The sequence below is a fragment of the Rhyacophila brunnea genome, unplaced genomic scaffold (genome assembly GCF_057557595.1).
Source record: "Rhyacophila brunnea isolate RB1 unplaced genomic scaffold, BYU_Rbru_1.0 scaffold_19, whole genome shotgun sequence".
NCBI classification, from domain to species: domain Eukaryota; kingdom Metazoa; phylum Arthropoda; class Insecta; order Trichoptera; family Rhyacophilidae; genus Rhyacophila; species Rhyacophila brunnea.
Window position 1 is genome coordinate 15,344,697 of NW_028232848.1, and position 27,532 is coordinate 15,372,228.

The window sequence follows — 27,532 nt, forward strand, 5'->3', positions numbered from 1 at the left end:
CTGGGAAGAGCTCCTAAGCGCACTGACTCGGTGGAAGCTAAGCGGCAGTGTCCTTGAGGATACATCTGCCTATACTCATCGTCGTTCTGCTCTACTAGGAATCATCATAACATCGCTTCAGAAGATTCTGAATCTGGATTAAAAATCTACTGCAAGACACTTAGTAGCGATGCAGTACGCCATTCGATTTCAACACCTAGCTAAAAATAAAAATAATATTTTGGACAACTTGATAATAAGTGATGAAGCCCATTTTCATTTAAACGGGTAGATACATCAACAAAAAACTGCAGATTTCGGGGTACTGAGAATTCCAGAGAATTACATAAGCATCAATTGCATCCCTAAAAATGCACTGTTTGGTACGGGGTTATGGCTGAAAGAGTAGTTACTTCTTTGAAAATGAAAAAAGTCAGCCATAAAGAATAAACGGAGCTTTGTACAGGACCGATTCTAATAGGATGGAGCTACTGCGCACACAACGAGGGAGACGATGGACCTCCTGCGAGAAAATTTCGGTGAACGAATAATTTCAAAATTGCCGAAATCTGACGTTTAGAACCTAAAACCTTGCGTATGAAAAAACCATTCATTATAATAATTGCAAATAAAACAATAAAAAATTAATAAACATGTGTTTTTAATTTTGTTTTATATCATTCAGTCTTTCAGTGGGTTTGAATATTTAAAAAAGTTTATATATTTCGTATAAGACTAAATTAATAATAGGTACTTACCTACAACAGTAAGTTGTGTTTTTACTTTATTTACAAAAGGAATAATAATCATATTTTTGCATTACTATCTAGATACTTATTTGTTATGCAAAACTAAGCATTTGTATAATGATCATTTTGTAAAAAAAATATGTCTCGCAAATGACAAAGTAAATCTCGTAATTAATTAGGTAATATTATATAGTCAATATTTTTGTCAACATAATCTCATTTTGTTTTTTTGGACTGAAAATTTTATTCACGAGCTTTTAATAAGGATTACAAAATAGTGAAACACGCTTTATATGTATGTCGCTGTCAAACTGCGTAAGTTTAAGCCGTTTTATAAAATATCTAGTAAGTGTATTTGTGGTGTCAATCGAACAAACGTATAATTTGATAAAAATAGTTGTAATGTAATTATGTGAGAAAGTTATATACTATTATATAATGGTAATTATCGGTGGCACATGAGGGAAAAACAAATTGGGAAACCACGGATTCAATGGGAATAGCTGTGATCAGCTAGATGTGCACTGGGATAACTGGAAGCCAGGACAAGTGGGCGCCGCACTGTAGAATGAAATAAATAGACGTACGTTACGATTTGATAAAGAAAGTAGACAAATAAGTTTAAGAAGTTTATATCTAGTACCTACTAGTTTTCAGTTTTTTTTTCAGATTGAAAATTATTATTATCCCTGACGCTTCATATAAAAATAAAATAACTCTCTTCTCGTTGGAACTTCAACAAATGCATATTAAATCATTATTTACGTTTTCATAATTAATTTGTCACATAATAAATATGTATAATAAATATGTATTTTTAAAAAAAACCTATATTTCATGAACGTCTATTTATTTTCAAATTTCATTCGATTGCATAGCGCCCAGTTGTCCCGGCACCGAATCGTCCTAAACCCGCTAGACTAGGCTAATTGAATGCGACGGGTGAGTCTATAGCTCAAATTGTTCCATAGTACCAAGAATAAAATAAAATGTCGCAATATTCTACCTCAAAAAATTGTAACGCGACGGAGCAGTATCATAATATATATTTTTACATCGAATGTCGCTATTGACGGTTATGTTGGTTGAACGTATTCGCCCTTCTAGCCTGCGATTATATTACAGAAACAAAACATTGAATAAAAAAATGAAAGTATTAAATACTCTTAATACTACAATCGGTAATGGTAGTATTGTAGTAGTAGAAATGAAACAATCATATATTTTGAGAAAATTATTGACCTCTCCAGGAATCGAACCGAGAGCCTTCGGATGAGACGACAGTATGTTAGGCATGAGACTAGCGCTTGGCCACAGTGACGGGCGGGAAACGGCGCGGTGGCGTTTTGCCAAACTCCAACGTATAGCCGTGTGTAATATGCCCCAAAAAAGACATTGTCTACGAACATTTCACACAAGGTTATACGTTCGAGTTTTGCGAGATGCCGCCGACCACTACGTTCTTGCACTATGAGACTCATCTAGCTTCTAGAATGACTAATCTCTTCTAAGTTACCTTTCATGTAGTCATACCGATTGCATTATGAGACAAGTAGTAATAGAATTATCTGTAAATAAATTACTCAACGTACTTGTTGATATTAATAATATGGTAACCTTGTAACCAAGACTAGGTTACACTAGATAATTAGGTAATGATTATATTTTAATTGTGCACATGAAAATGAATTCATTATAACAAAATTTTCATATTAAGGTGTAAGGTTTTGTGAAAAGTGATATAATAATGAAATGGTTGAATTATTTATATAAAATGACAAGTGATATTTTTTGTGTATCTACATATAATAATTATTGTAATAATACCACTTACGATAACGAAGACGGTTTAACTGATGACAGGTCATAACACTCATAACGACATAGAAAACAAATTAAGAATTGCTCATTATGCATGATTGCCTCATTTTTTTTGTTAAAAACAAAAAAAATGTTATATATGCAAACATTTTCATGAAAACTGCATATTTTTCAGAATTATTAATGCATTATAAGTTTAATACCGATCATTCACTAAATTATCTTCATATATCTGTATATACGTCATCGATTTTTTCAGTTAATATTGTGTTTTTTATCATATACACGACGCTCAATGGATTGTGTAAATGACTAAAATGTACTAAAAATTCGATTGGAAATGGTAGTTTTCCTTAAATTTCGCTAGGTAGGATGTCTTCATAATAACATGTTAACAGAGTAAATATCAAATTCACCACGTTTACTGTGACATAATATTTGTGCATGTTTGCATTGCAAAGAGCTTTGTGAAAAAGTGACTTTTATTCATAAAATTTAAAAACCATTACGAGAATTGGAACAAAAAAAAAACAAAAATAATCCCCAGAGGTACGGCATGTAGTTACATCCCAAGCACTAATTATAATAGTTTTGTTTCGCTGCTTTCCACTTTTTATCGCAGTAAATGTTTACTGTTCTCTTGTACAAAAAGGACAACAATAAAAGCTTATTTGGATTTGCGAAATTCATTTTGAACATTTTTTCATATTATAAAATAATTGTTATTTTCAATTCGCGGCGCATTTATTTATGTTTTTTTCTGTTGCTTTGATAATTTATACGACTGAGAAATTGAAAACGGCTTTGGGGTATTTTATTACGGTGTTTTAAGCAATTATTCTTTGACTTTTATTATGTTTTGATTCCATTTTGTCCCTCACTAACGCATGGCTGCCTGAATTTCTAAGGAATGTATTGGAGTATTACACTACTAAAGATTTTTAAGGGTTAACATTTTATATTTTATCAAATATGTCTTTTAATAAGGGTAAAAAAATCACGGCATTCCTTTTTTAATAATAATTATTATGTGGTAATGAGTTCTTTGCAGTATTACCAGATATAAGTTTAAAAAATCCGTTTTTACTTTATGAACAAATAGATAAGTGACCTTCAGAATGTATTATTGTTATAATCTCATGGATATATTTTTAATAGAACACGTAAAAATTAATAATATTTTAATTAGAGATAATTTACGTTAGCGAAACATTTATTACGAGAATACATAATGTTTTTATATTATTATCCTAACGGGTTAATGTGGCTGCATATTTTTACGGGATTAGGAGTGCGCCTAATAGGATTTTAAGGATGCGAAATACTCAAGCGGCAGTATTCAGGGGGCGGCAAAATTCAGAAAAAGACATTTTTAATGACATTTTTAAAAAATACATGTACTTAATTTAATTAAATTAAATTAATTTTATAATGAAAAAAGTCGCCGGCCTCTTCCATATTACTAAATATTAATTATTTATGAATCGTGATTGATAGATAGATATATATATATATATATATATATATATATATATATGTATGTATATATATATCGTTTAATACGTCATATCTTTCAATTTAAGACGCTATACATTAGGTATAATTCAGAATGTTATATTATTATAATAAGCAAAATGTGTCAAAAATCAACAATTCTTTCTTCTGTCATATTTCCATTATTTATTTATTATTTTGGGGGAGCGGCAATTTTGTGTTAGCACCCTGGTGGCAACAACCCTTGGCGAGTCTTTTCACGGGTTCTGATAGTTTTCAATAAGAGCTTGCTATCCGAATGAAGAATGAGAATCAACCAACATTCAAATCAAATTCAAAATATCTCTGCCATCAGTAGAAATCTCACTTGCATTGCACGAAGACTCAGAGAAACCTTATAATATGCTGTATTTTAAGAACAGAATATGTTTGCGGTGAGAAATTCTGTAACTGTAACCGCGAATACAGACTAAAAAGAAATAATGATTTTATATTATATTAAATATTTAAAAAAATATATATATCATAACCAAACAGGAATGAAATATTACTAACTCTATAAGTTTACACAGGTCAATCATGACGACGTGCCCTCAAGTAATATCTTCCAATACGATTTACAAACCATAATCACTTAATAGACATATGTATTACGTGAGTGGTAATAATTTTTTTTTTCTTATCCTCGGTCTAAATAAGACATCTGCCATCCTAGATAACGCTGGTCTGTCAGTCTGTATGTTGATAATGATATAGGTATATTATACCTAAGAAATTGTCAGGCTTTTTTTCTCCCAAATTGTAGAACCTGTCACTAGATGTCATTTTGGTGATGCCGATCGAAGCAGTTAATGTGTTGAAACAAATTGTTTCAGAAACCGTATCTTTCACTGACGTGAATTTACGTTAAAATTAACTTTTTTTTTTCAAAACGTTTTAACTCGTGCAATAGATTGTTTACGTTTTAAAACTAGGTACTATTTAGCTACTTTTTATAACTGTTTTCTTAAATGCCCCTCCCCGGGAAAGAAAAGAATGCAAAATATTTATATGAATGAAATATTTCTTCCTATTCTTCATCAAGATCTCGTGATTGAGGATCGTGACCCGGTTGATGATTGGCTGTGTCAATAGAAGACCCATGTAAGTTATGAATTGGTGCATGGAATTCTTAAGAGACAATACCTATAAATTAGACTACATAAACGGACACTAACAATCATAAGAATTATAAATATTAGACCACGTGGTGTCTATAACCACGTTTTATGGGAGCAAGAGGCCAGGCGTTCATCCCTAGCGAGTGCCTGCATATGGGCTAATTATCATTTAGCTTGTAAAATAGTATCTGGCATATGGCGTTAAATCTGTAGTTATTTGACACCGCAAACAGCTTAAAAATTATCACAAAAAAGCTAGAATAATATACAAATTTGCTTGATAATCAACATATTGGCCTCTTGTACATGTTATAATCCAATAAATAAATAATTTAACTACTACATTAATTATTTGAAGACGAAACTTCGAACATTTAATGACAATTAATTCTTCTTCTAATATATTGTGGTTATTTATGGTACCATCTTTGGAAAGTCAACGTTCTATATCTGATCAATATTTTCTTTTTAAAATTATCAACGGTTTTGTTGACTCGCCAAACCGACTCGAAAGGGTGGGTTTCCATTGTCCATCAAGATTTACTCGAAACCAAACTTTGTACCATGTCAGTCGTAGCGATTCTAATTATGCACAAAACTCTTTTATTCGGCGGTCTTGTTTAAATTATAATAATATGTATTTCTCCATCGTTGATCCTTTTAATAATTCACCTATTTCATTTGAACGCGCTATCTCCAAATTTTTGTATAAACAGATTAATATACTTATATATATTATATATATATATAATATTATGTTACTTTTTTTATATAATTTAATTATTCATTATTCTTCCTCATTTTTCTCATGTAATTTTCTTATGTAATTTTTTTATATATAATATGACATATTGTTATAACATTGTTATTCTTACTCTTTATCTTGTATATATTATACTATATGTATACATGGAAACTTTGCTGGTTGCAATAACTTTTCATTATTATATTTTAAATTTTTGTCATCAATATGTAACTGTTCGTTTCCTTAATATAATAGAAAAAATATTGTATTTTCAGTAAAACTATTTTCAAATTCTAGTTTTTTTGTTAATTATAATGAAATGGATTTTTTTCCGTCATGTATTTTCTTGCCTTACCCTATCTGGCATACTTTTGTCAATGCAAAACTGCTGCGAATCATTACCAATCTCTTCAAAATTTCACTCTTGCCTTTATGGGTGCTGATATAGATGTGAATAATCGTGTAAGTAGTCCGTGGGTATAAATATATAACCACGAAAGAAAAATGGTGGCAAAAATATGTTATCAAATTAAATCCTGAACCCAACCTCCCGCTCACATCTATTATGCAAAAAGCTCCAAACGCGTTACAAAATGCCTGAAAATAAGAGTATAACATGCCTTAAAGACAAAGAGGAAGAAGACGAGGAAAGAAGCCTCGTCTTGCTGACAATACAAACCGGCGGTGATAGAATAAAACAGCGGTTACAATGAATTTTTATTTCGCGCGAATATTTTAGTTGGAACGGGAAGGAAATGTTTTATCATGGTTGAGAATTTACATAGGAATCTGATATCCTGCAATATACATTCTTGCCGAAACAGGGCTTTCAAACAAAGTATTGTGCTGATGTTAATATAATATTTTTGACTTCGTAATATGTCAATGATAAAAAAAATGAGATTATTAAAAAGGTTCAGTCAATTTTTGACTAGCCACGGTGGATTCGCTCCTTAGCTCTTTGAGTTTAGACTTGTCACCCGACGAACATATCCATGTGACGAAGAACTACAGGATGCAAACCACATTCTCTAGGAATATCCGAGAACGTGATCCAAAAGGAAAGAGATGCCTATCTGTTGGACCCATCGGGCCGTCCAACCTGGTCGCCACAAAGCCTAAATTTTTGGCGTCTTATTCGGACGTGAAGATCTCTTCACATAGTTTTATGAGTATGTATTATTTTAGCTTTATTTATTATTCTATATTATATTTATTTATTAAAATCATTTATTTTTGATAACACACCATGCTGCTCTCTCTCTCAAGGGAACTTTTTATTAGAGAGTCTCTGTAGACCTATGTCTTGAGTTTTTGCTCCTGAAAAAATTGAAAATGTGATCATCAGAATATGTATTATTTTTGAGGTTCTACTCATTGTTTAGCTTTCATTTATAAAATAAATGTCGATTGTTAAAATATACGGTAAATTAAAGCCGAGCCAGTCAAATTTTTATAGACATAAGAGAAATAAAAACATGTAACGCCACATAAAAACACCCACGACATTCGAAATCCAGAGATATTTTTGTCAATAAGAAGGCTGAGGGCAGGGAACTCGGAAATAATTTGAACTTAAAAACCTAACAGGATGGTGTGGAGAAGCAGGCAACCGATCTAGAGATGAAAAAATACGGGATAAACTTAAACACGTGTCAAGAATACGGCATACGTCGAATACTGAAAACTGCTCTCGGTTTATCCACTGACGCTTATTTAATATCGGTGTATTGAAAGTTTCAACACACACTATTGCACGTCTATTATAACGCGTGGTTTATTTCCATAGGATACTAAACAACCCTGCATCAAAATGTACTGTATTGGGATATAGCCTATCGAAATTTTATTTATTTTCTGTTCTGTGGTTGGGGTTACATTCCTGCCTAATTTCAGCTACTACTACGCGTACAAACTTGACTAGCAAAAATAGTTATTATTTAACTTATTTAATAACATATTCTAAAATCCAACATTACTATTTTGGTCCAATTTAGTTGATTCTCCCTGTCTTATGCTAATAGCGTACGAACCAGGTGTGTGAGAAAGGGCGCCGAAAAAGCGTAGGTATGTAGGTACTGCGCCTACATATGAGAAAAATGCGTTGAAAGGAATAAAATCACTTTAGACTTCTCAGGTAGGTGTATTTCCACATAATAATCACAGGCATAACTGATAAAGACAACCTTTCCTCGGGAAGTGCCGTGTTAACTTTTTATTCTTTTATAAATGGCATGGAATTATTATTCGTACCAAAGAGGAATCTTAAAAGAATATCATTATAATATGTAGATACCTACGTTTACAGTATTGTCTGATAATTTTTTTATTCATATAATAATATCTTATGTGATGTAACTACTTAAGTCACGTAATATGTAGATTCGTTCAATGTAAATCGAAAATTGAAAACAATGGGCGTAGTACGGCGAGTACCTACTCGCATTATTAATCAGTCGAGGGAGTGGCTAACGTCTGCATCACGATATAGCAAACCAACGACCCGCTTGTTATTTGATACGGTTCGAATGAGGTGGACTACGATTACCGCAGTATTTATTAGAAACCTATTTATTATAATAATAGAAATGGACAACTTACGTATCAATTTTAGTTTATCGTAAACTAGAGGATATTTTTTAATTATTTATTTTTTGATTACATACATACATACATTTACTTTTTTAATATATTATTATTACACTTTCCCATTTATTTTTATTACACTACCGGTACATCGTGATATTTTAACAGGTGGTTTTCGAGATTAACTATCAACTAGCTACGACATTGCAACAAGTGAATTACCAATACCTAAGTTAGTATACAACGGATCATAAAGTGACGTGAGCGGTTTGTTAGTTTCACCACCACCGTGCATGTCCTAGTTACACAACATTGTTGAAATAAAAATTTGCATAATGCTCGCGTGCATTACTGCACTAATGCCTGTACATCAGAGCCAGTGCGTCTTAAGTCAGGATATATCTCTCTAAGTCAATAATTTTATAACAGAAATTATTAAAAATATGTCCAAATACCAGGCGTCTGACTTTATTTTAAATTGTGTTTTATTTTTTGGATTTAATATAGATGGCTCTCAGATACTGTAAACTACTGGCTTTAGGTCAACTTAATAAAATACAGCAGACGATTGAATGAGATAGAGAGGGTGGGTTTCGTATATCAAAAAACTGCTTTACATTAATTTAATTATTTCAATCTAAAACATGATTACATAGTATTATTATGAGCGGGCGACGGACCATTGCCGTGAGGTAGCAAAATTAATTGATTATATTTATTGAAATGTGGATTTACGTTCTGGACAGATTAGAGAAAGGTGGTGAGTTTACTCTCGATCTCTTCAAGACTAACTATTTTCAAAAGGTCTCTAACACAGGGGGGGGCAAACTTTTTGGATGGAGGGCCAAATTCTAGAATTCAAAATGAGCGGCGGGCCGCAAGTAAAATACAATTTTTAGATATACACTATTTATTAACACGAAAAATAAACATTACAAAAAAATAATGAGAAGAATGAAACTGTTGTACATTTTTTAAAATCAGGTGTTTGTAGTTGATATTCTCAAAACTGCTTGTAAATAGGCATCGGAGATTTTGATCGTAAAGAATTTTTATTGAGGTTCATGATCGAAAATTTGTGTTCACATAATGTATAGGTTGATCCAAAAATAACGAACATTTTTCTTGCATAATCTTTAAGTTCGTCGAATTTGTCTGAATTAAGGGCATTGTAAAATTTGGAGATTTCTTCACGACAATGCAATTCTCTGAAATCAGAGTGACACTGCAGATCAATAATCTCAAGTTGTAGCTCTGTCGGTACACTATCAATATCTATTGAAATCGATGTTCAACGTAGAAAATAGTTGTTACATAGTGTGAGACGAGGCGCAAGGAAGACCTACTGAGATAATACATTTACGAAACAACAAATTCTTCAAATATTAATCCATTGTCAATATTTTTTAAAAAATTATAAAAAGTTATTCGTAATCAGAAGTACAATTAATGTGATGGCGGGCCTCAAAAAAATACCCGATGGGCCGCAGTTCCCCCCCCCCCCCCCCCCCCGTTCTAACAGGTAAAAGCCCAATCGCGCATTGAAAATCTTCTCAAGTGGAATATTGTCAGAAATAAATGACAACTAGGCACAATGTTGCATAGGTGATGCCATGCCGGGATTGTAACGTCACACTGCTAGCCAAAATGAATGACGAAGTTCGACACTTCAAAAAATTATCTCGTGATATTAAATTTGTTGCTTGTAATACGAGCTATTATTTTTCAAACTAAAATATCGCATTCGAGCTGTGTGCGGAGGTAGATTAAATTGCATGTGTTTTATGAATACCAACAAAATCACGTCGAAATATTCGGCGTGTTGTAGTCTAGACGAGTTTAGATGTGCGACCCGGCCAATAGCAATCTTGCGACCGGGCGACAAACAACGCCACTATTGTTATTTTTTTTATTTTTTTCTAGAACACGCGGGAATTTTTAAATAAATAAAATTAAACTTGGTCTGTTTAGGTCAAACAATTATTTGGTAAGACCGAAATAATGAAGCAGAAATTCACAATCGTCAACACCATTGATATAATATAATTTGTAAGAGATTGAATATAATGCATTTTTATACCTACATAGTTTAGTTATTATTGTTTTATGGTTAGCGGGTACATATTGCATAACTGAGATGAACGTAGAACAGAGTGGGTGATGTTTTTTACATTGGATATCATGTCAGAAAGAACATAATATAAGTCATACCATTAGTTACATTCTTGGAACAAAAGCAACAATACTTCAGACGTTCCGCTGTGCGTTAGATTATTTTCATTAGCAGTCGCGATGTGGAAAACTCCACCATTTTTTTCCATTTCGCTTTTGCGCGAAACAGCGAATTTTGCTTTGAGATGTTCCTCAAACAGTTTCTATCATGTTTGAATGTTCTCTTCGTGGCCTCAGGCAAATGAAAATTGAGTCAGTATAACGTGTATGTACAGTTCTTCGAAATTTTTCCTGCTCTATGTCCTACTGGGCTCTTTAGGTGCTGGTCTGTTGTATCCCACGCATTAATTACTTATTATTCATTCACATGTCAGCTTATTTAATACACAAGACTATTAAAGACTAAAAATACTAAGCTACCCTTGCAATACAAATAAATGTAACTATCAACAATAATAATTAATATTATAATTGATTTAAGTTTTGTACTCCATTTGCATCAATTTGTGATTTGGGATTCACCTTCGGGCACTAACTACAAAATTATACATACTGGCACAGAATATAGATAAGACTCATGTTTATAAAGAATTAATAGAATAAAAGAACGTAAAAACTACTAGATAAAAAAAGCATCTAGCAGTGACGACAGTAGGCAAAGTGCCTCCCTTAGTAGACTAAGCCGGCTCTCACATCTAAAATTGCCCCGTCTGCCGCACAGCCATAAATCAAACCTTCTAAGAACATCCTTCCGGTGTTGCATATGAAAACCACTCGCATCTACCTAGCAACAGTCGCTAGTAACCTCTTGAAACGTATATACTATACATAATATTATTATTATGTACATTTGGATGCGGCGATAGGCGAGTCAATTTAGAAATGACCAATTCGTAGGTGTGTGTATGCATTCTGGCGTCTTCGACTCGCAGCCCGAAACGCATGTGATTTATTGATAGCAGCACAAGATTTTTTTTTTAACTAAAAAATCGCATTTAACCAATCTGCGGAGCTCCATTTGGCAACGTGCGTTATGTAAATAACGATGACGTCACATCGACGTATTCGACGCTTTGCAGACGAGGCGAATTTTGATGTGCGAGCTGGGTTAGAATGCCGTTCCTTTCATTTTTAGTTTCAAATGGTCCGTCGATTCATTACATATTTTATTATATATTTTCAGCTATCTATTGTCGAATAGGCGACATTTGGTTTTAACCAACTACAGTCGTGTGTCTCAGAAACTACACATCGAGCTGAATATTGCTCCAGTCATTCCCATTCGGATAGCGAACTCAATAATTATTTTTTACTTAATATATACTCAGAAAAAATATTTATCAAGCAATAAACAAAATTTCACCGGCGCTTCAGAAACATGTAGGTAGCAGAATTTCATGATTTTTTTATTTAATTTACGGACCTTCTTTTTTCTTTCTAATCATATCAATTTAATTTAGTCTACCATCATTTTAAATTAGGAGAGTTAATTATCTAAAGGTTTTTTTATATATACGGGGATTAATTCCGGGTGGTTATTTAGATGGGGGGTTTTATTCAGGGGGTTATTTTTCGCATTGGAATGGACCCATTTGAATGGTAAAAATAGCCTCTTAAATTTCGTTTTATGACGTCATGATTCATTTGAATGCAAACTCGATATCCACATAGGACACGGCGCTTGGCGGCTGTTCTTATAAAAAAAACTAAATGAATCTGTATGCTATCATCTGCCTAGCGAATTGTTTGATTCGCAATAAAATATTTTATGAGAACGCGCTTTGTTTGAGAAGTCAAGTCAATATTTGTCCTAACGTTGGAATCATTCTTATAAATAAATGTAAAGCATTTCACTTCTTTACACAAGTAATGTAATTTTAGTATTCCACTGGTAATACAGTAAATGTATTAATGTATCATTAAATTATTTCTTTGATATACATGTAGAATTCGTTATTCTATAAATAACATTATTCTCTATATACCGGAATCTATATAATATTATATAAAATACATATGTTTTTAAAATCCAAAGAGAGGGTGGGAAACCTTTTCACTTTTCATGTCGGAAGACCGCATTTAAGATATTATATCAAATAAGAGATTTATATACACTGAACTTTTCTCTTAATAAGTTGATTGTATCACGATTCACGACCTGTATGGGATATGGCATCGTCTTGTTAGTACCACAATATATTATTGTACAGATCAAAATCATTTACTTCATGCCAGAAAAAATTACTAATCATGTTTCTGTAGCGTTCTCCATTGACAACAACTGCATTGTCATTTTCGTTTTCAAAACAATACAGTCCAATTACACAACCACACCAAATTGTTATTTTTTTTTCAAAAATAGCATAATATGAGGTTTCATTACTCCAAATGCGACCATTTAACCAAAAATGAGCTTTATCGCTGAAGATGATATTTTCATGAAATAATAGTTGCAAATCAAGTTGCTCTAAAGCCCAAACAGCAAAATTTTGATTCAGCAAATGGTCATTCGATTTAAGTTCTTTTATTAATAGATTAGATACTGTATTTTATACGCCTTCAAAATGCAAATATTCATTTATATATTCCACGTAGTGACAACATAAAAACGTCCAAGCTCTTGAGAATGACGTGTTATTGATTGTTCTGGATTTTTATGCGCACTTTCTTTTACAACATCAAAATTTTCCGCAGTACATTTACGTTTTCGACGGGTTAGATTTTAACATCACAAACATCAGTTGATCCATTTTTTTAGCCGAAACACCATAGAAACAATGCTCGGGAGAATTATATCGAAAGAAATTTTGTTCAGTGCATTTTAGGTCATCTTTAGAAATTTTCCTCCTGCATGTAAAAGTAGAAACATTTATACAAGTAGATATATGTATAAAATATATTATATATGGTAGTTATTTATATTTTAAATACTTTTCATTTCAACATTACCTACATTTTCTTTAATTTTTATACTTATTTGAAATTAGGTGGTTATGCATGTCTGATTTATTACCATTGTCCTTTGACATTAATGATCAGTAAAAACACGTGCAGATTTGCGAAATACATTAACATTATATGTAGGTACCTAGGTACTTACCTAATTTTAAATTTATCCAAATATTTTTGCCAGTCGCCCGCGGGTCTTTAAAGTTGATAGGTATATTTTTAGATATGCCTAAAATTAAATAAGTAGCTACTAAAACACATCAGTCATCACTTATCACAATTTAGTATGCCAATAGCCATAATATAGCCACATATAAATTATTTACAAACCCATACTTTGCCATAGTTTTTTAAACGGACCCCTTCCCACAAACTAAGCACATGATTAACACAATTATACTAATAACATTTTAATTGATTAATAATGTCAAGAAATAACCAAAGCGCTCGAACTCGAACAAAGTACTTTCGATAAATTTTGTAAATTTTGATATCCATTAAAAAACCACTTAGGGTTTTCAAAATATTTATGTTACACAGTCATAATATTGTTGGAACGAATAAGAAAATGTAATCTGTCTCTATCTATACGTATATTACTTAAGCAAAGGCAAACGGCCTATCTGAATAGTCTTGATAATGGTGTTACAACCAAAATAGCTATCGACAAAACCTTTTTTAAAAAACCTGTAGAATTTAATATTATTTAGATTTTCTTTTCTTGTAAAATGGAATTCTACCAAGTAAATGCTAACTCAATTAGTACATTTTTTTGTTCGCGAGTCTGCATCTGGGTGATGATCACCAAGGGAATTAAGATGAAAGAATATTATTGTTAGACCTTAGATCATATTCTATTATGAATTTATTTATACGGGCTTTTCTAAAACTGCTTTGAGATTTATACGATAGACAGGCACAAACTGAAAATTGTCTGTTTCTTTTACTCTGTTGCCACTGACATAATAATATTTAGCGATGTTCACGCGAAAAAGCGCTTTCGCTCATTTTCACTATGTATATTTTAGTATGCCGAATATAAAATCTTTTTCGCAAAAATGCGTTACGGCACGAAAAATATTTACGGCGCTATTTGAGACAGTGACGGCGCCCATAAGATCGGGCCCCTAAGCGGTAAGCACATAAGGCCCCTATCCTAAAAGACGCATATCTCTCAATATACAAAAAAACCGACTTACTTTTTTTACTTGGGCTCTATCTTTATATTTATTTATATTCAAGATTGTTCAGTTCAAAGGATATAATATTAACATGGGCCATTTTGGCGAAAATAATATACTTACAGGATTAGATTGATCTGAATTTCATCATCAGGCTCCCAGGAGTCACATCGCCAATAATTTATAATTCCGCGACTAAGTTAAATTTAATACATTTGATATTATCCAAATAAATTTCTCTTAGCTATGCTGTACACAGTTTAAGGTTTAAGACAGATCTATATTTAGCTACATATTTTTTCCTGATTTATACGTACTGCAAATAGAAACTGCCGTTATTGATAGTATTGACATCTCTGTCCTTGGTAAATATATTAGAAATCGGGAAGATGCGTTTTTGCTCTTCCAATATACAGAACTAACCTGATATTGGTAATGCCAATTGGGAAGGCAATAACTTACTGTAGCTTTAAAATAGGGCGTAGTTAATTCACGCGGTGTGCTTTCATGTATATTTTCATTCAAATAATCGTGGATTTTTTTTGAATAGTGTTATCTTTTTCATTATTTTATGTCATGTTTTGAACACTTTGAATTTCCACTTTGTCATATGCACTATAATATAGATTAAAAGTATAATTAATATACTTCAATTTGAATTTTAATTAGGGGTAGACTATAATAGTCTTATTACTGTACGAAGGAGGAAACCGGATGTCGCTACATGTCGAGTAAAAAATATTGTCAATGTTATTTATTATGGGGAAAAAATTTCTGATGAAATAAGTTTTTAAATGATAACATTTTTTTGTTGTTTTAAAATTATCACATATTGATAGGAATAGGAATTCAAGGAACTACACATATCTTTTTTCATAAATTCTTCTTCTAGGAAGATTATAATAATATGCTGACATGGTTTCTTCCAATTTTATAGTGCTGTGATTTTAAAAGTACCTTCGGTTAATATTACTAATTCAGTCATTTTACAGTTCATATTTATATTTCATTCTTGATGAGTGATCAAAAATACTCAAAGTTATTTTTCAGAATGCGGGAAAAGATTAATACCATTGAAAACACTTTACCTATATAATTGATATAAATTTTGGGCGTTGACATTTAAAAACGGAAACCGTGTGTGGTAAATTTGGCGAAGATAGCTACTTCATAACTTTGCCTTTCTGCCATTTTATGATGGTGAGTCTATAATAGTACAAAACTTATTGTTTCATTGATAATGATCATAGTAAAATCAATATTGTACCTACAAAAGAACTCTCATCAGTGTGATCGGCCTTTAGGCATTATTTTAACTTTCAATGGTATATTAACTACGTCACTGAGTTGCGGCCAGACTCGCCCCGCGGCTTGCGGCGGAATTTTATCTCACAGAATCTGCAATTTCCCGAAAGCAAATCTTTCGAATAAATTTGAATAAATAGGGAAATAATATCGGGGAAACCTGCGGACAGTTGGACACCGTGGAGACACTCTACTGATGAGGGTCGGATTTAGTGGAATATCAGACTTGCGTAGTACTATTTCAGTTATGTGGAATTGCAAGAATGTGGATGAATGAAATATTTTTGTGGATTGTGTGACAAATTGTAAGAATTAGGTGTATTTAATAAATAAAAAAGTAAAACAATTTTCAGAAAAAACCAGGTAACCATATAGTTTTGGCAGGATGTTAGGTGGATGAGGAGAGTGATGTGTGAAGAACTGAGATAAAAAGAGTGGTGCTAGTAGAGATGGCAAGTTTATTTGCGAATTGGCTGGTACCGTTTAGATTTATACAGTTACACGATTGAGATACAATCAGGAGTGAGATAGTTTAGCCTTCAACGCGACGATACGGAGTGAGATGTTGTTCCATCGAGATTTTCGTCTTTTTTATTGAACCCATCACGGTGGAAAATGCTTACACTGAGTATCTCAGGCCTCGATGAGAATATACATTTGTAATATAAGTAATAAACATTAATAAATTGTTGGTGGGGTAAAAAAGTGCTAACTAAGTAGTAATTCGATTGTGTGAAAAAATTCTGCAAGAAAAATTCACGTACTAAACAATATTTAAAATAAAATAATAGTAATATAATTTGAGAATGAGTCGTATGGAATGGATTCTACTGAAACTGCTTGGTTCTCACGGAACTATCTGTCGCCACATAGTATTTGAATTAAAAAATATGTTAATAGTTTAGTTAAATAAGTCTATTAATATAATATTAAAATCTAGTAAAAAAATTTTAACTCCTTTCAAATATCTTGGCGTAAGGCCTCAGTGGCAATGTTTTGCGATGCGAAGCGTGCACCATGCATATTATATACACTTGTTTAACATGCACTTTGTCACACCTTTAAAACAATCACTGTATTCCTCAAATTGCATAGATGAAGGATTTGAGAAGCCTGTAGCGCTTTTGCCTTAGTTGGATCGTTTTGTAGGTCTGTAGGATACCTACCTCTTCCGTGTCGATTTTAGATATTTCTGCCGATGATGAGTCTCTACAAATTATCGTTTTCCTTTCTGTAGAACTCTCTTGCCTACATAAGTATCAACAGTGGTCGATCCACTGCTAAATGAAGGCTTCATCTAGTTTCCTTCACTCTTCTCGGCAAATGTACAGCAAAGATACTGCATGTAGGTGCGTGGCAGCAAACATACCTAAGTATAAGTAAGTAATATTTTTGTACAGCCAATTTTTAAAATTTATACCTAAGTATCTAATTTAATTCTAAATTTAAGAAAAATCTTTGACGCGCAGAAGTAAAATACAGATTCTCAGCCATCAGTCTAAAACGAATTTATCAATTCAAAATTTCAAAAAAAAATCTTGATAACAGAACTGTTATACTGTATTTTTATATTTAGTGGTAGTTTATCGCATAATATTTTCCCACAAGGGGGCCTCCAAACCTGTCAACGATACAAGGTGTACGTGCACATACATAACATGGCCACTAATAGAGAGATATTTTGGTTTTCCTTGAGAGAGTGCCTTGTTCTTTAGAAGCTGTTAAGACCAAAATAGTACCTGTTAGTGAAGTTGATCAGGCTATTTATTTTGTTTCTTGTATTATTTGTTTTTGTGACAAGGTATTATTGGATATTTTTTTCAGACTTATCCTGTCATAAAATTAGTATGATGTTTTCAAAATCGATGTGAAGTCCTTAATAAACATTATTTAGTTATAACACAGCAAAAGCATACAAATGATAAACATAAAAGACGTAAGTATGATATTATTTAAGTTTCGTAAATATTTGCACGAAAAATGTGTTCAAATATTATTTTATAAGGCAAATATTTCGCCAAAAATATCAATGAGATGTAAAATTCAGTCTGCGAGGCCAAAAAGGTCTTGAGACTGATTTAAATTAACATGCATTTTGAGCTCTTGCTGGTATGGTGACCATGGTTTTCCATAATATTATGTAAAAATACTCTCTGTAGATACACGAGACTAAGTGCATTTTATTTAAAAAAAAAAAATAACAAATTCTAGAATACACAATTTTATGATTGTATAGGTGGAGTTTTGATTTTAATGGACTTACGACTTTATGATTTTGAGCATTTTATATTTCTGTTATGAATAGACAGAAAATGTGAATTGACTCTGAAAGATATTATGAAAATTAAGGTGTGAAATATGTACTTTTTTATAAAATTGTACACACGACACACTGGCTCTAATATTGTGTGCTCTACGTTAGTAATTTTCAAAACAGATTTAATTAAAATACATTTCTTGTATTCATTGGAAACTCGGTTATATTATAAACTTTGCTAAGCCAAAATTTGAAAAAAGGAATTTATATATTTTTCACTAACTACCATTTCCAAAAATAGTAACACACTGCATTATGACATATTTAATCCTATTGATGCACATTTGGGAAACTAATGACGATATTCGAAATAGTCTAAAGCTAAACCCACACAATAATACTAAAATTTTTGGCATAAAATCCCTTACAGCCTTCTGAATTAACAGCCTGCATACATTCTCTTATTACCGGTATAGAGCTGATAGTATCAATAAAAATGCACAGTTTCAAATCATCATATTAAATATAACTCTCTGTGTTTCTTACTAATTTATGCTCCAGCCCTGTAGCATAAAATCAATCGCGTGGATAATTAAAAGACACGTCACCGCATTTTTCGCAATCTATGTGCGTCTTTTTATTTCTGCTTCCTATCCACCCTTTCCACTAATGGTCGATCTCAGATATTTTATTAAAGAGAATATTCTATATGCGGTAAAATGGAACATTCTATAAAATACAAATCCACCGGTAAAACTAAAGAAATTTTTGATAACTATTAAATGATTACTCACATAAAATAGTATGAGGAAATGTGGTCGCCATATCTTCTTCCTATTCACGGCTGGAACATTGTGGATACTTGGAAAATGATTATTTTTTAATGGTCAGTTACTTTTTATGGAACATTTACTTTTGGTGTAATTGATTTTTACATTGTGTCCTCTGAAAGGCAGTGACTTGATAGAATAAATTTGCGATAAAAGCTTAGAACAGTATTATGCATATTTCCCAATAACAATGCTGCTGTTTTAAAAGGGAAATATAACATGTAATGACAATGACATAAGGACTGTCTTTGAGCAAAAAGACTTAACCATATTTTTGTAAGAAATAGGCTTTTTCGCTATATTGACATAATATAATAACTTAAATTCAGACATAACTATCGATCCAGAATGTATGGATATTTTTTTTCTAAAGAGTGTGAATAAGCACACGATGACCGAGCGGCTTACGCATCGGTTTATAATGTCGTAAACTAAGAGCCACGTTTAAATCCCGGGTCTGAAAAATACACATATTATTGCTTTTCAATTTGTGTTTGGAGTCAGATTATAGACCTTATACGTTTAGCAACTAACTAACATCCATTTCTCGTAAAAACAAAATCTGTTAATACAAACTTTTACTCTGTGGAGGCCTATATGATCCTATCGAACATGGTCAAAGAATAAAAGAAATGTATTATAAATTAATTTGTTTATGTTTTGTAATAATTATACCAAAAACATGCATTTGGATGTATTTTATTGTGGATCTGGTTGGTTTATTGCGTTTTTTCTCCAATATGTTTACCTAAACCATTCAGATTAATTAATTGAGCCAGAATTTCATTTTACAAAATGATTATATAAATTAGTATAAGTACTAAATAAATTCTATTTAGAATTGAATATAATAATCTATTCCTACCTACTATCGTGTAGATTAAGTTAAATAAATGTTGCCATGAATTTATTAACATGCAACATTAGCGTGATGTTTGATAGTTTTTACATGAAACAAGGCATACGAGAGAAAGCAATGCAATAAGCTCAATGTAAGTACTGATCGAGAAATAGTGACTGTAACAATAATCAAATTCGCCTGTTTTATTGCTACGTACTAGAAAAAAATGCATCTGCGCATATTTAAAGTCGAGTTGTTCCTCTATAGCATTGTCTGCCAAACCTTTTTACTTCACGGCACACTGTTGAATGGGACTTGTTCCGCGGCACATCAAATAAAATTGCCTTAAAAGGGAAAATATACCTTATTAATATGGACAAAGGAAATCATAGTGTAGGTAACATTTTTTAAATATTTTATCAACATAATTATAATTATTATGTACATGGGTGGTAATAATTTTATGAATGAGAAGGATGCAATTGATTTTTAAAAAGAATTTTGTCAAAACTCGGCTCTGAATTAAGTAAACAAACACGTAACTCCTCGTCTATAATATATATAAGTATGTATTATACAAAAAAATATTAAAAAAATAATAATAATAATTAATATTATATAAACTAGAAAATAAGTAGATAATACAACCATAGATAGATATACATACATAATAGATATATTCATAGGTTATATATTATATATTCATTAGACTTCAGTCATTTAACTGTCATTTACTTTTGTTTGTAAGAAATAAAAAGGCTTTTTATATTTATAACTCCTCGTCTACCATCTTAACCGCTCTCGTTTCTTTGATTTCGTTTACATGGGTGCTAAAAAACCATATTTGCTAAGATACGACGATCCAAACGGCAACAGAGATTTAATTGTTGTGGTAGCCAATCGAGGATATTGACTCCAAAACGATATCCAAAATGCTGACAACTCTAACTCGGAAAATGAGGCTTTGTGCACAGGGTCGTTTTTTAGATTGATTAAAATATCCTCCTCTGTTAGTGTCAGGTGTGTACCATCGAACCTTGCGAATGGATTAATGACCCACTGGTACATTATTTGATAATCAAGTGATGGAAAATACTTGAAAAATTATGCATAAAGGAGTTCTAATGTCCTCTGCACTTCTGGCAAAATTTTAAACTTATTTGAGAAATCGTCTACACCCGTGAAGCAATCAAGGTGTGAGTTTTTAACTTTTCTGGTCCACAGGTCTGTGAAGGTCCACAGGTTATCAGTGAAAGATTTTAATTTCCCTGAAATTGTAATGATGTTTTCGTTCGCTTTTTGCAGGCTTAAATTTATAATGTTTAATTTCTCAAAAAGATCATTAAGAAATGTTACTTCCAGCCACTAATAATTGTCCTCGTGAAGAAAATCATAACCCATATTCTCAGCATCGAAGAAAGAAATTATTTCTGCTCGCTTCTTTGCGGTAGTACCTACCTACTTTAATGGCGATAATACTTTTCCTTTTTTAAAGAGCCAACGTACTACAGTATGAAGCAGCAAACACTTAAAATCAGAATCTATATTTTCACACAGTGAAAGTGATGTAACACATATTTATTTGAATATATAGATGTGAAATTTATTTAAAATTGGAGAAAATTTAAATGTATAGGTATTATTTAAAACGAATAGTTTGAAGGCTTCATCCTTCGCGGCACACCTGAGACGTCTTGCGGCACGCAGTTTGGCAAACACTGCTCTAGTACAAAGACAAATAATAAATGATGCTAGATTCGGCCACGCGTAGCGAATCTATTCAATGTCAGAAAACCAGAAATATTTATTATAAAAAACCTAAAAATATTATTTAAATCAAATACAATACATTTGTTCCATATATATCCTATTTACATAGTGACATGCAACCAAAAACATAAACATGTGTAGAATCTTATAAAAAATATTTATGTGGGATACATTCTATCGCCTAAACGCACACGATAAAGATTAATACCCTTTCAAGAGTTTTCCATGATGAAAACAATAGTAAATAATGTAGGTACCTATATTTAATAACGCTATTTGTGATACAACAAAACCACACTGAATTTTACACATTTTATTGTTTTAATAAAATAATATATATTTCTATCATTGTAGGTTATTAATGAAAAATTTTGAAATCGGTTAGAATTTTACACACTAGACATGATATTGAAAAAAAAATATCGTCTTCATCATAAAGTGACAGAACAACCCAGAGTGGATCTTAGCCTCCTTCACGAGCTTTCCCCATGTTCCCCTATCCTGGGCTAGTGTCCTACAGGTGTCTGCGTCAGCCGCTCTAGCATAATATCTGTTGACACCGTCCTACCACTGGAGTCTGAGCATACCAATCGACCTCCGACCATCCTATTTAGTATCTAGGATTCCCCTCGGTGGTTGAGTACTGCCCATTCTAGTCTACAAAGTTTAATGAATTCGGAGATACATTCTTCATGGAGGAGTTTGTAGAGCTCCAGGTTACGCAATTCTTCTTCTTCCAGTATGGACCCATATATCCTACGTAGGACCTTTTTCTAGAATATATCGAATATGTTATCCAACACTCCGACCTGTAGGTAAATATTAGTTTAATCTAATCAGTAAAATACAGCAGATTGTATTCGACGGTAGAGCATGCGAGAATTTTGCTGATTTTGTAGATCAGAGAAAAGGAAAAAAAATATTTAATAATTCCACATAATTCTTGAAGGGATAAATGCTTTTGTCATATTTTTCGTAATCATAAATATTATAATATACACCACTTCATAAAGCAAAGTAGATGGCAGCAAAGACGTAGACAGAATGAAATTATTTTGGCTAATCAACCTCCGGAAGTAACCTAATGTCCAACGTTTTAGGAATCTGATAGCATTGGCCAAGAATAGGTAAATATGATGCAATTATTGAGATCATTGAGATTATTGGCTTATTGACGGGGGACACTCACACCAAAAACAAGTGTGACGATAAATAATTATAGATATACTGTGCAGTGAGTAAGATGCTGGTCTTCCCTTCCGGAGCTCTGGGCTCGATTTCCGGAAAGGTCAAAATATGTTTACATAATCTAATAATATGTAAATGCCTGGGAGTTTTACCACTATTATTGGGCTTCACGGCCTGTTGTGGTGTTTGACAAAGAATATTTAATATTGGAATTAACTAGTACCTACTGTGGAATGGATAATTATTATGACTTGTCAAAAGAAATTACATCTTTATATTAAAATAAAACAATCAGGACGTAGTTAACGCGAATAACAATAGAATATGAAAAAGGAGTATGAATATCTGTTGTGATTATTAACAACAAAAAATATATCCATTTTATTTTTTTTTCCGGATAATAATATTCGTAAGTAATGACTACTTTTAATACATCTATGGTAACAACGTTTGTACATAGATCGATTACTAGTCATTTCTATTACTTTCAATTAGTGGTGAGAAGTACAGAGATTATCACAAGCAGCCTGATTTTTAAATCTTATATTTAATAATAATTACAAGATAAAAAGAACTTTTTAATTACAACATTTTTAAATTTTCTGTTGAATCATATAAACTTGACTTGAATAGCTTAAACGATCAACAAAATTTGTACTTGATAGAAATAATACTGAAATGTCATTTTGACATGTCATATTGATTTCCATGGTAACGCACGTATATATTATTAATTTAGTTGCTAGGACCCCAGACCCCTAGCATACAATAATAGTGGATTGGATTAAGGATTTCTTCCGAAATAACTTTTCATACAAAACAGAATTAACTGAAAATGAATTCAATTCTACTTAAAGATGGCTAAAAATAATAAAAAAATGCATTGACATCGTGTTCTGATGTATTCTAAAAGTTTCAAATGTCTAGATAGTCGGGAAGTTAGTTAAAAATCGATTGTAAGATTTATACCGGATAAACAACCACCGGACAAATAAGAATACGACTTAATAAAAACGTTGTAATAATATAAATATACACGCGTACCTAGAATCTTCATAATAGTTAAAAAATTGGGTAAGTAGGTACTATATATATATAAATATATATATATATATTATTAATACATTCAATTAACAACCAACAATTTCCGAGTGAATTTTCTACAATAATAGGGTTTTTATGACGTAATAGATAAAAATTAAATTAGAATTTCTCCAACAAATTTTACGAAATTGCGCTGAGTTATTGACTTTTTCAAAAGCACCTACCTAAGTATCCGGAAAACTTTTTTTAATGCCAAGAAAAACAGTTCAAAATCGTTTTAATGGAAATGCTAAGTAGGCGTATAACATTCGAGTGAAAAAATTTTATCTTATATAAAATTAAAATAGATTATTAGAACATAATATATTTTTACTTTATTGTAAGACTTAAAATAAATTTTCTTCATCAACAAAAACTTATTTTTCCTGGTATTTCTAGATTCTTTTTTTGTAAGTCTTAGCTTCCCAAGATTTTATATCAATATAATATGTATGTTTTAAGCTGCATCAATTAAAATATATTTTAGTCATTGTTATTATAAATTGTCAAACAAAATTTCAAATATAACAAAAATCAGTACCCACATAAAATTATCTAGTAGGTATAAATAAAGAGGATAGTTAGAATCAAAAAACACAGATATTAATAACCACATAATAATTAATTTCATGTACCTACCATAACCCATCAGTCTATTATTTACGTTCTTTATAATATATTTACAGAAAAAAACAACAGTGATTTATCTCCCTATTAAAATATTATGAAAGTTTTGCATCTTATTGACTCGTCTTACAAAAAATTAATTATATTTGTAGTAATCATAGCACTTAGCATTACAAGTATGACACACTTCGATATGCTTTGTTTTCAAAACAAATTGGAGTGGCGGAAGCGATTGTCAGCAGTTTCCTCAATCATAACCTAGATCAACAGTGTTATTTATGAGTTATTTAATTGCGATAATGACTTTTGTATTGTATTGATTTCATTTGTATAAATAGCGAGGACGATCCATAACTTGTTACGACTCACCTCGAGTCCGATCACTTGACACAGTCAACCGTAATTCGCTCTCAGTATTATCGTTCTCAGTAGATCGGCTGTCGGTAATACCGGCTCGGTTTGAACACGAGCTCACTGCTATTACTCTGCACCGTTAATTTTTACTCCGACTATTATAATTATCTGTACTCTGTCTGTATCAAGACAATAAACATCTACATCCGTCTCCACTACCGCTGTTTTTATCATCTCGTCGTCACCTCCACCTCGTTAAACCCATAGTATTACGTTGACATTTTTTAAAATGCGCTTACTATGACGTATTTTAATATATTATTTATTTTATATGACAAAAGATCGATAGCAAAATCGCCTGAAAACTTTATTTTGTCACGAGAATAAAAATCAAGAAACTTTTTTCATATATCATAGTAGATTATCAAATTTAAAGCGTATATTTTATTGTGAAAATATAATGTACAGGTACTTAATACCAGGCACACAGGATGGCTTAAATAATAAAACGGCTGGAAAAAATGCAAGTCGTTTTATATCTCATGTATTGGATGGATGGTTAGCAATCATACTCGTAAAAAACGTTATTATTATAGTCCAGTCCCATATTATGTTCTACTGACCGAAGATAATAATTCACTCTTTTTACATACTTACTACTTACGACAATATAGTATTATATTGTGTTTTTGTATACTGAACTGATTGCTCATAAAAGTTTCCATATAGATTACCTTTTCTATATCTTGAAGTCATATTTTTTTTTTAAATAATCGTATTTAAGCATGATGCGCCAATCATCATCTCATAATCTCTTGTCAAGATAAAATGATGATTTTTGGCTGGTATGTTATAGACAAATGTATAGTGCGTCATTTGAACTGATTTACTTAAAACTAGCGTTATCGCGATAACGCTCTTTTTACGGAGAAGGGCTCAATTTTTTTTAAAACTTTTATACTGTTTTAGCCTTTTATTCCTTTATATTATAACATATTATTACAGTGTAATTGAGTCGCCTTGAGTCATAACTCACATTTTGCACTTTTGTCATTTTTTAGTTTAATTTGCAGAGTGATCTTAAACGCATTAATATATATAAAGAAAAACATTTGGCTATCAAAAGTTACTTTAAAACATGTAAAAATTGTTGAAAAAGTTGACTGTTGGTATCATAATTCACATTTTTAATGAATAATGTAACTTTCTAACCTATCAAGGAGCTCTATTTGTCAGAGTGTACTGTTTGTCTGCAGCCTTAGGAGTGTTATATATTATATTTTAAAACATTATTTAAATCGACTCACTTACTCATTATTATTTAAGGGAGTTCAATACCTCTCTTCTAATTACAAAAAAACAGTGCTCTGGTGGTTTATTGCGATTATCTCAAAACTCGATTTTTAGAAAATGTTAGGTATGACTCTAGGCAACTTATTTTGTTTTAATAGATTTTTGTGAGTCATAAAAAATCAGATCACGACCCGCTTCCCTGGAAAACACCTACCTAAATATATCTTACATTGACATATTATTTTTATTCAGGAATCCATTGTAACATTATAAAAACAATATCCTCACCTCCATGTTCCCTTAAAATGAATACTAGGTATACTGACATCGCTTTTCTTGAATTTAAAACGAGAAAGGTTTTGTCTTGTAATACATACGGACACATTAGCATAATAATTTATGCGAAATAACATAGATATACTTATTTCTTACAGTCAATTTGTCGACAGATGAATAAAATATTCAAATGAATTGTATTAAAACATACACACACATACGGCAGTTAAACACTGATAAATAAATAAAAACTTACTTTATAAAGACGGCACGGCATGGTTATTCTTTACTTCGATGTATAGTTTTAAAATGGGGTGCGATGGTTTGGAGTCACCAATATTATACCGCAAACCAGCCGACGCTAACTGAACACCAAAAAAACTGGGCAGCGGGGCAACTTGACGACGGATAACTAGGTACCGCATAAAGATATACGTACGATACAATTTAAACTTGTAAGTGAGTGTAATAATATGAAGTGTCTACTTATTACAAAGCAAGATAACATACGATTGTGATAAAGACTCATATCGATAGTGTGCTTTTACATTCTAATATTTTCTTCTTCTTCTTCTTTCACCCTATCACGAAATGCCCCAGCATTGGGGCATAGGGAAAGCACAAATTCTTTGAAGTCCAAGAGAGCTATTAAAATTTCATCGATTTAGTGTGTCATTATCATTAGTGTATTATCTTTTTATTTCCCGTAAGTATACCTGACAAGCGTGCTCTTTTTCTCTGATCTCTACAGCCCACCTTTTTCCAAAAGTCACCATTCGCCACTGATATCGAAATACTTGTGTATAATTTATTTTAATTCACTAATTTTATCTTTTCATAGTTCCTATACGAGTAGACGAGCAGCATTTATA